The 16,354-nt window shown below is 33.8% G+C and overlaps 1 protein-coding gene and 1 long non-coding RNA gene across 6 annotated transcripts in view; one reads left to right on the top strand and one right to left on the bottom strand.

Moving 5' to 3' along the window:
• LOC111629995 (platelet glycoprotein V-like) overlaps positions 1 to 16,354 on the top strand; it is a 129,862-nt gene that overhangs the window by 87,536 nt on the left and 25,972 nt on the right. The window contains exons 1-2 of one of the 5 annotated variants that reach the window (XR_002757436.1): positions 1,356 to 3,050; positions 3,728 to 3,930. The gene's annotated coding sequence lies outside the window, so the exon portion shown is untranslated. Of the gene's footprint in view, positions 1 to 1,355; positions 3,070 to 3,727; positions 3,931 to 16,354 lie in introns of those variants that run through there. The other 4 variants (XR_002757438.1, XR_002757435.1, XR_002757439.1 and 1 more) reach the window with 4 other exon arrangements.
• LOC111629999 overlaps positions 10,833 to 16,354 on the bottom strand; it is a 15,632-nt gene continuing 10,110 nt past the window's right edge. The window contains exon 2 of the long non-coding RNA XR_002757440.1: positions 10,833 to 12,493. This is a non-coding gene — a long non-coding RNA (uncharacterized LOC111629999). The remainder of the gene's footprint in view (positions 12,494 to 16,354) is intronic.

Here is a 16,354-nt window from a genome sequence, read left to right as displayed (position 1 = left end):
AATAGGACAGAGACTCCGCAAATCCGTGTCGAATGTGTCGTTCGAGAATTTAATTTTAAAGTGGGAGACTTTAAATAAATCCAAACAAAAAATCTGGCAACGAGTAGCGTAACTTTCCCAGCTGTTATGAGTTTTTATTTAAAAAAAAAATATAAATTTTATTGTAAGGCTCGGTAGAGGCAAGCCGTCAAGTAAGCGAGCAAACGAAAGAACGGCTTAATAAAGCCAACCTTACTATACTGGAATTAGAACATTTTCTGTCTTTCCCAATTCAAATTTTATCAAAAAAAAAAACACTAAAGGTCGTCCGCTAATTTGTTTCCGCCTACGTATCAAATTTCATCGAGTTTCGTCCGTTAGTTTCCGAAGTGAAAAAAGTTACGTTTCGCGAAATGTTCGCTAGGGGCGCTCTCGTCATTATGTACGTTATTTTAATTTTTTAAAATAAAAATTTAAATTTTTAAATAACACAATATTGAACTTATTTAAATCGTATTAGCCGATATTAATATAATGTTCGAACTCTGGATTAGAGGTGGGAAAATCGCTTCGGTTTGCGATTATTTTATACAAAATCTCACCATTGACTATTATTAATAAAATATTCATATTAATTAAAATACACATCTTCGCGATTACTCAAAACAGCCAGCGAAACACTATTTAAAACAATTCCGAACACGACACTAACGTTATACTTCCAACAAGATACAGGTAACCCCCGTATAACACAGTAGTTACGTTCCAAAAAATTGCCGTGTTATGCGAATCCGTGTTATACGAAACAAAGAACTAATACGAAAAGAAGGGTTAGGTTCCAAAAATTAAAAAACATGCTAGTATATTTTCATAATTAAGATAAATATCTTCATTAAAAATTATTTAAGTGATACATATTAATATAAATTAAACAATGTTTTCTTCGTCATCACTAAAAACACTATTAATTAACCGAGAGCGTTTTCTTTTTGGCAAGTTATCCTTATCCTCTGAGCATTTTTCTGCATTATCTTCAGATCCATGCTTTACCTTTTGCAAAATGTATGTAATTTTAGATTGCTTGCTTCTAGTTAAAAGGTCTTTATAAATTTCCTTATATGGTGCTAAGCACTTATGAAGAATAAAGCAAGTATGGAATAAGGGAAAAACATTCGGCAACATCAGAAGCAGAAGCGTCGCGATCTGGCAACATTGAAACAAGTTTCGAGAAGGACCACGTGTATCGACAGAAGGCGAGAAGAGAAAATTTACATACTTAAGTACTAATAGTTCACGAAAATAATAATTTTCGTGAACTATTATTACTTAAGTATGTAAAAATTTATTACATTTCCTGTTGTACGAGGGTTTTACCCAATTCTCGAACCGTGTTAGAGTGAATCCGTGCTATAGAAGTACCGTGTTATACGGGGGTTACCTGTACTGTATTTAAAAATATGACTGACTGAAAAGGCATCTTGCATCTTTTTTATTATTCTACGTGTTCATTTTATTAGATTGCTTAAACTTTATTGATTTTTTATCAGAGTAAAATAAACCATTACCTACCGACTTTTTTCAAGTTTTATTTATTTAGCACTTAAATAAATGTCCCGTATCAATGCTTGGCAATTATGGCAACCCTAGAGATAGTACAGATTGGAATACTGTTCATATTCCTTGATTTCGCTACTGCCTCCATCGTAGGTCTGCCCGAGCATATCTATAATGAACATAATGCAGTTTTTATTTCATCTTTGTTGAACCATTTTATCGATCGTCCGAACAAGGCGATGCCAACCGGTGTCACCAAATTTCGTCAACCGTTGAACGTTGCTCCGAGAAAGTTTCCGTTAACAAATTACAATGTAAATTAAACGGTTCGTTAATATTTCATAACAAAATATATTTATACAGCAGTATTTAATTCATTACTTAATACTGCTTAATCATCGATCAGACAAATAATTAATGATTTTCATTATTTAAAATACTGTACATTATTCGATACATCAAATTAATTAAATACAAAGTGTAAAGTTTAATTCCCAGAATTCAACCTTTAAAAAACTAATAAAGTAAAAAACAGAATAAATATACAAAATAAATAACGCAAAAAATAAAATAAAATAAAAATAAAAGTTGTCAAGACGAAGTTGGAATTTGGCTCAATCCCCACAATTTTTAAAGATAATGAAGAGATTGAAGCTATCTCGTGAGGGTTCAGACTTAATGAAGATTTTACTTGGTGTAAGCGTTGCTTTAAAAAACGCATATCTATCCTCAAAATTAAGTCTTGCTATTTTGTAATAATTAAAAATTTATAAAGTTTTTATAATACAATCTCATAACAGATGGCGCCACATACAATTTTATTTATTTATTTTGATTACTAATACAAATGTCATTTTAAAAATAAAATCTCATAAAAGCCGGAAAAGTCAGGCAACTGGTGGCTAAATTTTTCTGAAACATTGTCGAGTGTCCGTCTCACATTCTGTTGGATGTCAATTATATTAGAAAATCTTTTCCCCTTCAGAGTGGCTTTTAATTTTGTAAATAACCAGAAATCTAATTGGGTCAGCGCTCTTTGGCCAGAAAGTCGTTCACTGTAAACCTACTGCGACTCGATGCGTTGTCGATGTTGTCAAAGTGCACACGCAGATCTTTATTACCTTCCCGATAGCTAACTAACAGCTACAGCTGGCAATTTATGCACATTTTTCAAACGCGCATACTCACGCGACTTCGATACAATTACATCAAGCGCGACACTACTCGTCCATTCCGGGAATTAAGTTGTTAAACCTTCTTTAAAACTGTGTGAGCATCAAGTTTATTAAAAAAAAACATTACAAAAAATTTATTAGCTGCATCTGATATCGTTCTAAAATGAAAATGATCATATACTACGAGAAATAACTACCATTTTCTAAATTTGAAAAATTCATAATTAATTATAATTTTTAATTATTTCCGCGTGGGGGCGCAAACGATTCTGAGGAAAAAATGTCGTACGTTTACTTTAGCGAGTAGAAACTTGTTTGACGGAGATGACAAAATGGCTTAAAGTAAGCAGCTGAATGATACGTAAGTAATTTTGATATATATATTCCGAATGGTTTGTCCTCGGTTCTAATGAATCATTGACGCAAACCTTAAGTCGAACCACCCTGTAGTTTCCCGCCATTTCGCGTTCGTCTTGCATTGGTGTCAAAGCTAAGGGTTTGTGACTGTTCAATATTTTAATTAGTTAAATTTGTAAAGAAACGGGCGGCCATTAATAATAAATAAAGGTTAAAGTCCAGATACGTATACTGTCATGGCGGCTCATCTCTGATTCCAGCAAACAAAAGAAAGGAAACAGTGGGGACGCACGTTCTAACCTAACCTAACCTATTCTAATAAATTACCATAATTATTACCAATCAAATTATTAGAATAGGTTAGGTTAGGTTAGAACGTGCGTCCCCACTGTTTGCTGGAATCAGAGATGAGCCGCCATGACAGTATACGTATCTGGACTTTAACCCAAATAAGATATGGATCTGGACAGAGTATATGTAAAATAGGTATGTATATACCAGTGTAATGTCATGTATATATAATAGGTAAATGTACTGTACAGTACAGTCCTTGGTTGATGATTCGGTTTAGAGCAAGATCGTACCGTCATGTTAGGCATACATACCAGAAATTGCGCTTATAGGTGTGATTTAAATGTCTGAAAAAATAATTTAATCATTAGGCTTGGTGCTTGGACTGATTGGGGAAATGATTGGAAATGCATTTCCAATACGTTGACTCTGTTTCATCATTTACAAGGTGTGACAAGTCTGTGCAATCGGGCTACGTCAGGAGGAGAGAAAGACCGTGGATTCGAGGGCAAATAGTACGGAGGAGATAGATAGAAATCAGATAAAGTTCCAGTCTTTTGGAGATTAATATAAGGTAAATATAGTACAGTAAATATTTATAATAATAAAGTTAATTTTAAAAAAATTAATAAGTAAACATATTATTAATATATTTACAATTATATAAAACAAAAACGTTTTGTTTATGATAGGAAAAGCCGTATTTTTCTTATACATAACAATAATTTTTCCTATCAGTGGTTTTTCAATTTCATTAGCTAAATCATGTTATAGACGATAGTCGTGTAATGATATTAAAATGTTTTGTGTGGCAGTATTACGACATGACAAACTAATTCAGTATTAAAATAATGAAAAAATTATGGTTAGTTAAATAGTTTTTTCTATGCTCAGCTAAAACAATATTTTTATTGTAATACGAGGCATTTTCGTGAAGTAAAGATACAAAATCCAGAAACTATTTCTAAGTATTTTAATTTTAGATTGGCTTATAACACCTTTAGAACATAAGTTTATTTATTTTTCAACATAGTAATCATAGACCTCAAATCATTTGCGGAAACAAGTTATGATTGCTTGTTGCGAGCAGTGTGCGGATGGGCGTTATCGTGCAGTAGGACACCATTTTGTCTAGTTTTTCTTGTTCACAACGTCGTCCTTACCGTAAGCAAACAAGTTGCCAATGAATTTCAGCAGCAGTTTATCTTTTTGCACAACGGAATTCAATCACTAAACAAACCTCGCATTTGGTGGAATTACAAATTGACACGGTCATTTAAAACACAAGCGTCTTGCTGCAGTAAGCACATTGGCTGAGAGCGACCGTAGTACTACATCCAGCGAAATATAACAAGCGAAGTCATAACCAGTAAGACGAACTAATACCTGTAAACACAAAAAAAAATTAGAAAAGAAACTGTTTTGTTTTATTCGAATCAAAATTTATGATATAACAATCCATATTTAAACTTATAAAATTATATATATATATATATACACACACCTTGATTTTATAGGAAATAGTAATTTTTTCACACTTTCCACTCAAGCCATTATATAAACGCACTAACATCCGTAAATGCAAAAAAATCGGGGGTAATTTCTGTATTTCTTGACGTTTTAAAGTCACCCGAATCCGAAAATGTGGGGGGGTCATTTTTTGCCGGGTCGCCAAACTTTCTTTCTTTTATATATATAACAAACAGCTGGGAAAATAATAACATGATAAAAATATACTTTCTTTCAGTATGCTTTGTTTACCGAGATGTGTAAATACCACTTTGTCTTCCTTTACTTCAATTAAACTTGTAAACACATTTACATATACAATTACTGAAATATAGGCCGAATTGGTTTTAATTTTTAAAAATTCTTTCAAAACAATAATATAAATATAGGAATCGATTTTCTAAATTAATGTATAAGCTATACATTGATAAATTTAGAAGTATTAGTCAGTGTCTAAAAAACTTTATAGTTTGAAAGGGTTTAAAATTAAGTTAAATGTTTTAATATGAAAATGTATTTTTCATAAAGTCATATTTAAAATAATTTTGTTTTTGTTAATTTCATTTATTGAATTAATGATAAATTGATAGAAAATAATTGTTCTGGAAATTCGTAATTCTAAAGTTATTTTAATAGATAATTAAAAAAAATTATTTACTGTATCGTAACAAATTAAGTCAATTTGAAATTTTGATTACAGTATTTAATACTAAAAATATTACACTATTACTAAAGAAACACAAATTTATTAAATACGTCGGTATACAGTATATATAAACGAGCAACTGTTTATTGTGACTTGGTCACAATGCCGAGATGCAATTTTTAATCATGTTTTTTAATTTATTTAATTAAAAATTATGCTATCCACCTCAAATTAGTAGTGGCTTGTCCCTGTACGTCATACTTTTCCTTTAACAATAGTCGTGCCGGTTATCTAACACATTTCAGGGAAAAATTTTGAATTGAAAACGCGACTTTCGTTTTTTATCGGAAGTTCGTATATTTGTATATACTGTAGTTAAATTAACCGGGGCCTCCTGCCTCTGCTGTTTCCATATCTAGTGTTGTCTTCCATCAGTTTTTGAGATCAGATTTCGAGATCGAGTTTTCGAGAAAGACAGGCGGACGGACAGATAATAGTGGGAATTTATAGGTCTACAATTTTTTTCAAACTGCAGCCCAAAAGATGTTGGCCCACCAGTGGCCAAGCGGTTCCGTTCCCTGAACATTGAGAGTTCGGTGGTGGGTTCGCGCCTGGCCATGTGGAGTCTTCCCGGTTTTTTCCACTTCTGTAACGCCTAAATAGGGGCAAGTTACCATTAACAAGACCTCCCGGAAGGCATCCCCTTAGGCAGATCGTCCAAGTGTTGCGTTGCCGTAACTTAACAAAAAACAACCAAAATGATGTTAGTTTATTTGTTAGTTCGCTATGCACTCCTAGGCCGTTCGTCCAATTGCTAAGAAATTCGGCAGGTTACGTTAATATACTTCTAACTTAGATAACGTCGTGCGTACCACCCCAAAATATTGAATTTCTATGTATGAATTTTTGGCTATGATTTGCTGACTTTATATGTAGCGCCATCTACTGAAAAGTACTTATATTTTTTAGTATTTTATATTTATCAATAATCCTATTTAAACCCTATTTTATTTTTGAAGTTATAATTTTTAATAAATAAATTAATTAAAATATTTTGTTACACGAAGTAGCGAAATGTATTAAGTTTCTTATGAAAATATTATTATTTTCGTTTAATTATATTCATTTAATGGAAATACGAAAGCTGATTGAAAAGTAATCGGACTTTTTTTCCAAATTGTATTATGAATTTAAAAAAAGGCAGCATTTCTTCAATTAAAAAGCCTTCTGTCAAGGCTTCTGTCCTAAGGTGACATTTTGTTGTTTGATGATGTACAGTACAGTACTCAGCTTAATGTACATTAAGAAAAAACGAGATCTCCTTACATTTTAGAAGCTTTTTTTAACAAATGTTTTTAGGACATTAAACATTGCTTTTCAGTTTTAAAAAAATGTTTATCACAGGAACCAGATATCATCATAAGAAATATTTACTAGTTAATTATTATTCAAAAACATTTATATTAATTATATTATTATTAATATTTATTAATTATTGCGAAGATTTCTGCAGTGTGAGATTTGTAATATAATAATAATTGGTTACTTGCTTAGAAGACTACATGAAAATTATTTTCCTCTTCTAGTTGATATTTTCTTTAGCAGAAACATAAGCATACAAGATTGCTTAAATATATTCAATAAGAAAACTTGGACTGAAATTTAATGCATACAGTATTTTATAATTATTATTGCTTTTATAAATTTATATTTTGATACAAATAATGCTATTTTCTGCATATACAGTACTGTTATTCAATGCGAACGTGTTGCATTTTCTGAAGTAACAGTTTTAGTGAAACTGGAAAATACATTATCGGGTTACTAGTAGAGATTTCTTTTAAATATTTTATGTTGTTAGATAAAGCAGTTTATATACTGGATTTTTGTTTTTACTATTTAACGCTTATTTTATGCATAATTAAAGTGGTTTTAATTAACCCTCTTTAAATTACTTTAAAACATGGTTCTCGGATCAGTACTAGTCTACACTGTTTGTGGTAAAGTTTTAGTTTTCTGATATGCCATCTAACGTCACGTGTTTATATATAACGTAACGTAAAATACGTCGTGCGCAAACTCTATTCTATGGAGAGTAAGGACGATAACGAAACTATTTAGTAGCATTTTTTTCTTTCGGAATTTTGTAATAGGCCTAATAATAATGTTTCCCGTTATTATATTTTACAATTAAAGTGAATATATTGATTGATTAAAAATTATAGCATATGTAACTCGTCTTCTAAAATACGGATGTAATTTTTCTCGTAATTTACCGTACACTTTTAGTAAACCAAGTTAGAATTTTTATTTAAAAAATAATTGTTTTCAGCTAATACTTTGCCTTTCGTTTATAATTCGGTCGTCTAGATCAGGGCTTCTTAGACTTCTTTTTATTCACGACCCTATTTATGATTGTGATTTTTTTCGCGACTCAAAAAAAAATATAAAATAAAGAATGATATATACAAATATATACAGAAACACACATACAAATTTGCAAAAACAATAATGGTGTACTGCCACAGTTCACTCTTGTGTTACAATGGAACAGAGACAACTGAATACGCTGAAAAGCGACAACACTACACTAGTTCACGCTATGGTGTTGCTGAATCGTTGTCTCGCTGCACCGGAAGTGACACAAAGCGTGCCATTTTCAATTTAACCTCGAAGTAGCCGAGTCGGGACAAAAACAATTTATGCCAATTCAATAATATTTCCATCCTAAAAGTAGAAGACGACACGCAACATAAATAAAAAAATGAATTTTAATTAGAAAATTTTTTTAAAATGTTTTATTTTTTCCCCATTATCTGTGGAGGGTTCCAGGATGCGCCACCGACCCACAATAGTTATTAATCGTATCTAAAAATTTTATTGTCTACAAAATTTAAAAAACGTTTCGTAACAGAGACGAGACCTCGTGGTTTGCCGTTAACTTAAACAGATCGATTCCAAAAGTGTCATTAGTTTTTCCCGCAACGCGTAGGGGTTCCAAGTTACTATACAGGTAGTTCATATTAAAGAGAGAGAATCGAACCTCATTCACGCCATACCGTAGACCGGTTCGATCCACCAACGATCCTGATGTTTGATTGAGTTGCGCTCCCTAGTATCCGTAGTATTTTATATATTTGTTGAGTCTTGGTGTAAAATTATTTTTGAACTTGCGCGAGCAGTCACTAATTTTGTTTGTCAATCAATCAATTTGATTAACGCGCGAAATTAATTGCGGCAATCCCATTATATACGCGAGTTTAACAGTAGTCTTTACTTAACATAGCTACCGTATTTGATTATTGCGATTTTGATATACGCGCTAGCATCGAGGGATTAATTAACCGCATAAATCAAGAATTACCTGTATACATAACACTAGAAGCTCTATATACCTGTAGACGAAAGTACAGTAGAGCGTCGATTATCCGAACCAGTTGGGGACTGGGGTTGTTCGGATAACCGATTATGTACGACAAAATATATTATCCTATTCCGTGTTGAAAATTTTCTCCGTTGCGTGTCGCTTCGCGTTGAATTTTCGTCGATGTTAAGCCTAACGTAAACTTTTTAAAATAATAATCGTGGCTATTGTATCGTTAAAAATTATTTCTTTATTTTTTACAAACAAAATAAATACAGTGGGTGATCGGTTAACGAACATAATCCGTTCCAAGACTTTGTTCGTTAACCGATTATCGATTTACCATAGGTTTCTATGGGAATTTGATTAATTCGTTCTGGAGACCTCCAAAAAATTAAAAATATAGACTATACTTTCTTATTACGTTTATTTATAAGTAATAATTAAAATACATATATACACGGTCTTGCATTTTTATTAGTCATGTTTTTTCCGTTTGTGGGGGTTAATTAATTAATTAAAGAATCTGTCCAATGTCGATTGCTTTTCTGTCTTCTTTATGATTTTTCAGAAGTAATTAATAGCATTGTAATTGTAGAGAACCCTAGGCCTATTAACCTCAACCTGGTTTGGATGCCATTTTAAGACCGTTGTTCTGTCAGAACAACGTCCTCCCACTTCTTTAAAAGATCTTTAATAGCAGATATCGGCATAAATCCGCATTTTCATAAGAAAATGTAAAAGAATTGTTTCTGTCAGAAATATAAAAAGCTGGAATTACAAGGGAGAGTTTCAAAGTTCGGGAGAATACTATCCTATCAGTATATACTGGGTAGAACGTCGATGTCGACGTCTCCCGCGCTCCGAAAAGTTTTGAATTGTTGCCTGAAGACAAAGGAAGACCAATCGGTATTCGTTATTTTACGTCTCTTCTTTTTGTGTTTGTTCAGTCAAGTGTTCGTTATCCGAACATGTGTTCGTTGTCCGATCATAAAAATCTTTCGCGAAAGTGTTCGTTAACCGATCACCCACTGTATAAAAAAATATACTTTAGAAGTTAATATAATATCAAAAACGTTGGATTCAGCAGGACAGTCTTCAGAAACACACCATATAAAAGTTCCAGTGCTGCCAGCTAAAACACACACACAGAAAATATTGGAGTAGCCCAACATATAGCCAAAAATTGCAGCGCCACAGCACTAGCGAAAATTTAAATTTGCAGACTGGAATTCTTTCGGATAAATGACGCTCTACTGTAAATGCATGGAAGAATTCACAAATTAATTGTCTAATAACAGTTTATCGACTCTTACGCGTAGTCTTCTGGCGTCTGAGTCCGCGCCCACTTTTATGACGTGTCGAATCTTGCTATTGCCTTAACTGTCTAAACTGGGAATCTCAAACTCGAACGCAGCGAAGGGCCAGTCAAATAGACGTCTATCAGACGCCCGCTGGCATTCATTACTGTTCGGTAAACCAGGGGTTCCCAACCCTGGGATTCCACCATAAAAATTTGGGGTTCCGCAATAAATTCCGTTAAGTCTAGTGATGTACGAATGTGCCAATGCTGATTTGGGATGCGGTGTAATTTTTCTAGCGCACGAGGATTATTTTAGTCTAGGGATCGGTTTCGGTGTAAAGTAGCTAACTAGTATGTTTTAATTCGTTGATATTTACAGGGTTACAACATTTTTTATTAAGGTGAAAAGGGTTCCGTGATAAAAATAAGTTGGAAACCTTCGCGGTAAACCAAAACATGCCTTAAACTAAAGACTTTAACAAAGGCTATTTTGTTACCAGGCCTTTATGACTTACGTAAACAGAAGTTTGATTTTTTTCCCATTATAATTCTCGCAAAATGTTAGAAACATCGATTTTTAGAAAATAAATCACCGAGGCCGCGAGCCGTCAGTTTGCGGCTACTGCTTTACAGAATAAAGGCGGAAACCGGAAAGACGGGGTCGGAACCATATATTTTTATTTCTTATTCAAATATAATATGTATATATAGAAACTGTACAAGGGATTTACGAAATATTCCGTACATCTCTTTCCAACGAAAATTATACAACAGAAATATAAGTACAATTACTCGAGAACCTTCGGTCGCCCGACATCATATTTAAAATACGATCGCCTGCCTAACCGTTCCGTCTTATTTTTAAATTAAACGAAAAAACTCGACGGAGACGACGTTTGGCCACCGGTTTACGCGCGATATTCGTATAACGTAAAAGGGTAAGAAAATCTGCCAACACCTTATACCAACGATCGCACGTGCGGATTATTTATAGGGTCATTCCATTTATATTTAGTCCGGGAGATTAGCCCGGCCAAAAATATACGGCCGTCGCGGCGTCCCTGGTAAGAATAACCGCTACCTAATAATAAATAACCGTCCTTTAGGCCGTCTAGTTATTATTATTCGAACAGGGAGCGATTTTACCAGGCAATTTTTTTAGCTTCTAAATAGATATTTACTTAAATTAGTGGTTATACGTTCTTAAAACGTGTGGCAAAATATTACGTACTATACATGTGTAGGACGAACTACTTTAAAATACCCCTTAGCCAAGATTTGAATTTTTCTTTAGGAAGTAATCGGTCCGTACCGGTAAATTTAAGTTTTCTAATTTGCGGAAGAATTAATGTATGCATTTTTAAACATAACTTCGACCGAACCGATTTAGTATCGGAGAGAGGCCATTAAAAATACCATTTAATTATTTAAGCTACCGAAAATAGTCGTTTATCCGTAATTTGTTTCTTCGGAAATAATTTTTTTTATTTTTCGTCTGGGCACGGAAGCCACTCTTAAGGGTATTCGAACTCCATTCCCGGGAAGTGGGCGCTCGACCCGCCGGTCCCCCACCGTTTATAATTTAAAAGCTCGCGTCTCGACCAATCTCTCGACGCGAAACGGCCCCATCATTTCCCGACGTTTACATTAAACGTATATATATATATACAAATCAATAATAGTTAAATAAACATATGAATAAAATAGTGACTTTCCGAAATATTCGGAGGTGGCTCTTAAATGTACTTTTGGTATTCCGTAAATAACGTGCGGAGACGGCCGTCGTCGGTCGGTAAGATTATACGTTCCACAAAATAAATTCTTTGACTTGGCCGGTGGCTATCGATGACTGGATAGCCACCGGTCAAATATCTATAATCGAAACGGCTGTGAAATCCGCCGATTCCGAAGCCATTTCCATTATTTGTATTGTAATTTATTATTATTATTGTAATGTGTTATTTGTAATTAATATCCGGTTGCGGACGGGACGAGTCCTTGTGAAAAATAAGTTTGGGGTTTACCTTTTTTTCCATTCTACTGTGGGTTCGGATTTATTTTTCCGTCATAATAACGATAAAACAATACCTTAAAGGACGACCGTCCGAATTCGGGTTTTGCACGCGGCCTAAACCTTTTAAAATAATTTCCGTAACTAATGACGTCGGAAAAAAACAAAGAAAAAAAACCGTCGAAATTTCGTCGTTCCCACTCCGGTCGAATTCTAAGTGGGATTTTCGGAAAGTCCAGATTTAAATCGTTTCGTTCTTTCCGTTCTGTAATTTCAACGTGTCTTCGGAGTTCGGAATCCGACTCTGGAAAACAAAAGAAAATGCTGTTATTATTTGTTTCGATATAATACTTTAGAAGTTTTAAACGCGTAATTTGCTAACATTCACGCTACGAAAAGAATCGACTCGGGCATTAACCAATGAGAATCGGCCACCGATCGCTTAGTCGTGGCAAGTTACTTCCACTTTCTTCCTCATTTGTTAAACGCGTAAACATTTTAGTCCAAAAAACAGTTATAAACTATCAAACCTTTTTACCAACAAATAGAATTTAGGATTCGGAGACTACTGTAACAACATACAACAATTCAATTCAATTACTATTGTTAAATGATCTGCTAGAATATTTATTGGGATATATTAAGGCTAATTTAATATTTAAATGTAAAGCATCTCCAAGATCACCTTGATGCCGTGAGCGAGACGGCACCCTTTCTAGGTTCCGTGAGCTATGTCTGCGACGGCTTTGCTACCGATTAGGATACCTGTGCCGAAAGGGTCGGAGGATGAGAGACTAAAGTGGGATTGCTGGTCCTCCGGGTTGGGGTTGTGAATGGGCCCATCACCCCACCAGATAAAATTTACTTTCAACAGGGGGGCAGGGTCTGGGAGTAATGGTGATCCCGACCTCGAGAATTATCCCTCGACTAGGAAGCGACGGGACCGGAATAGGCTAATGAGAAAAAGAAAGCAGTAGTATAAATATTGATTGGGTGTAGAATGTAAGAGGAGTGAGAGGTAAAGTGGAAGAATTAATAAGGGAAATGACTGAAAATAAGTTAATGTAGTTTGCGTAAGTGAGACAAAGGAGCGAGTGAAAGGCAAGGAATGTATGGACACGAATGGGAATGTGTCGATCTGGTCCGGCATGCAAGAGACAGAGCAAGCAAGTGCAGGAATAGGTGTTTTAATTAAATTCACTAATGAAGGAATATATGCAAGGAAACAAAAGACAGATGTGGGTGCACTTCAAAGTGAAGATGCAGAGTCATTGAGTTGTTGTTGTCATTGTGTAAGTCCCAGCGGATACTGCTGTAGATGTTGAAAAGGACGAGTTTTGAGAAAGTTACTAGATGTTTCTGATGAGTGTGACTCTTGGAGCATATGATTCAAACTGCAGATATGTGCAGATTGGTGGGTGTGAAGAGAGACGTCAGAGAGTGCCCGAGTCTATATGGCAAATAATAATAGAATTCTTTCCATACAGAGTCAGTTGAGCTTTGTGCGGAAACAGACCTACAGGTATCTAGCACCTTTCTTCTACACAAGACCATTCATCAGGTTAGAGGAGCATAATAGATTTTGTTGCGTACGATAACAGATTGAGAGATGCTGGTCCTCTGGGTTGGGGTTGTGAATGTGGACGATACAAGAATTATGAGAGAAGCTGACTATGGCTCATACCATTACTTAATAGTATAGAGTGCAACTGAAGATTGGATGAAAGAACAAGAGGAAAAGAGTGGTTCTACAGAGAATAAAAACACAGTGCCTGATAAGTAGAAAAGACAAGTATAGAGAAATGTTGAACTGAAACTGGTGAACGTAAATCAGGAATTGAGTGATGTGGAGATGGTGTTAGGACAGAGTTGAGCAAGCAGTGAAAGAGAAAAACATTTAGTCTGCCCATGTATGCAATGGCATGTGATTGAGGATGAGTACAGAATGAACTAAGCATTTGCAAAGGGCATTTGAGAAAAATAGAAAACTATTCTGGAAGCAAATGAAGAGTATATGTGGCAAAAGAAAGAAAAGTATAACTTGTGTAAAAAGTGCAAATGGTGAGCTGTTGTGGGTTAAATATTTGGAAATGGAATATGTATTTTCAAAGTTATGTTCTTTGCCTGAAGATGATGTTGATAAAATGTCAAAAGTGCTTGTATTGATAATAACTACTGTCTATGGGCATTTAAACATTCTAATTTTTTGTTTTAATGGATAATATTTTAGCGTGGTGATCTAATCATTCTTATACTTCATAGAGATGTATGAAAATAGTGATGGATGTGGTTCTATTCTTTTGATTGAGGTTAGGAATGTGAAATGGCAGTCTCCTGGTATTAATGATGTGGCTGCAGAAATGTTAAAATATGGAAGAATGGATGCACCGATTCTGAAACTTATGGCACCATACTCATATTTGAACATAAGTTTGGAGAAATGCCATGATTGTTCCAATACAAGGGAAAGGGTGAAAGGACAGACTGCAAGAACTTCTGTGGCATAAACTTGCTGAGTATACCTGGAAAAGTATTTACATAAATGTTGATTGCAGAGTTGAGAAGCTAACTGCAAAACATAGAAATTTATGGAAGGGAAGGGGTGTGTGTGGACCAGATCTTCAGATTGTGAATGACTGTAGAGAAATATTTTTTTTACCCACATTCAAACATTTGTTTTTGCAGTATTTGTTGATCTAGAAGAGAGAATGAATAAGGAGAAATTGGCAAGTATTATGCGATTATGGAGTGAGTGGTAAACAACTTAGAGGTGAGAGAATGATGTATGTAAACAGCAAATATGTTTATGTGTGGTTCATGATTGAGGATGGTGTAAGAATGTATTAATGTTAATCAATTATGGAGTATGTCCCCATGGTTGTTTAATGTTAACAAAGGAGATCCAGAATACCCGAGTGTGAAATGATAATTGGGAATGAACAAGTTTGTAATTTGTTGTATGCTGTGATAACACTATTGTTAGAAGAGAGCATAGAAGAGCTTGTGATGAATATATGTTGTGAGTGAATTTGATAACACTAAGATTGTGTTTAAATGTAAGGTGAGCAAATGGATTGCATTATTGAGCTGGGTGACAAACAACTGGAACAAGTGAAATGCATTTGTATAAACCAAATCCATCCAACAAACAAAGCAATAATAAATATAAATATGTCACACTAACCTTGCAGATTTAAATTTTGAAATTTTAAAAAATAAATTTTTGAAGATGGAAACATTTGTGATTGGAACGTTTAAAAATCTGAATTGAACTCATATCACAGAAGAAAAATTTATAGAACACCTGAAAAAGACCCTACAAATGGGTTGAAAACATTATAGATAATACTTAGAACGTAACACTAAAGTTATACAAGGTTAGCACAAGTTTGTATAGTGAATGGTTGTCTCTTTAATCCAAAATAATTCCTTCGGTAGACTCTTACAGCAAGTCAGGTTAAGAAACTCCTTTATTGTATTTTCACATATGCATTTCGGGCTAGTTTTATTTTTCTAGTCCCTCTTCAGTGCTACAGGAAGTACACATTACAGACATTGAGTTGACAAATATAACAACATGAGTAGAAATGTCAAGTAACACAAGGAAACACTTTTATAATACCTTTAAGAACTTCACCCACTTTTTCTCCCAAGCTAAACTGTTACACTCATATGGTACTTCTATTTACAATATTAAAATATCTTTCTGGGCATAAAACACATTACAATGAAACAAAGTCGCTATAAATAAATAATACAATCATAAAACTCAGTAACAAATAAGTAATATATAAAAACTTTTTAAAAGTTTTTATATTCCTTCCTGTCCAGACACAATCATGCTACAAGAGGCATGATCAGTGGTGATAATCGAAATATTTAACAAAGTGTTCGCTAACAGAAAATTTTTCCTTAACAATTTTTTTTTTTTTTTTCGCTCAAATGGTGCATTAGCAACATTAGCGCAAAAATTGACCTTAAGATATCCATATAAATAAAAAAAGATGCGTTCGCAAAATTAAGTCAGTTAAAATTTAACATTGTTTATGCCAGAACTATATTTTTTTTTATAAATAATAAAAAAGTGTGTTCAAAATGGTTTATTTTGTACATATTTTAATATTTTTCATTCAAAATATTTTATAAACATAAAAATTGGCTTTTT

Source organism: Centruroides sculpturatus, unplaced genomic scaffold, assembly GCF_000671375.1.
Source record: "Centruroides sculpturatus isolate CEXI.00-Female unplaced genomic scaffold, Cexi_2.0 scaffold656, whole genome shotgun sequence".
Taxonomy (NCBI): domain Eukaryota; kingdom Metazoa; phylum Arthropoda; class Arachnida; order Scorpiones; family Buthidae; genus Centruroides; species Centruroides sculpturatus.
Note: the sequence above shows the minus strand (reverse complement) of the source record. Positions and strands in the feature narration are given on the sequence as shown.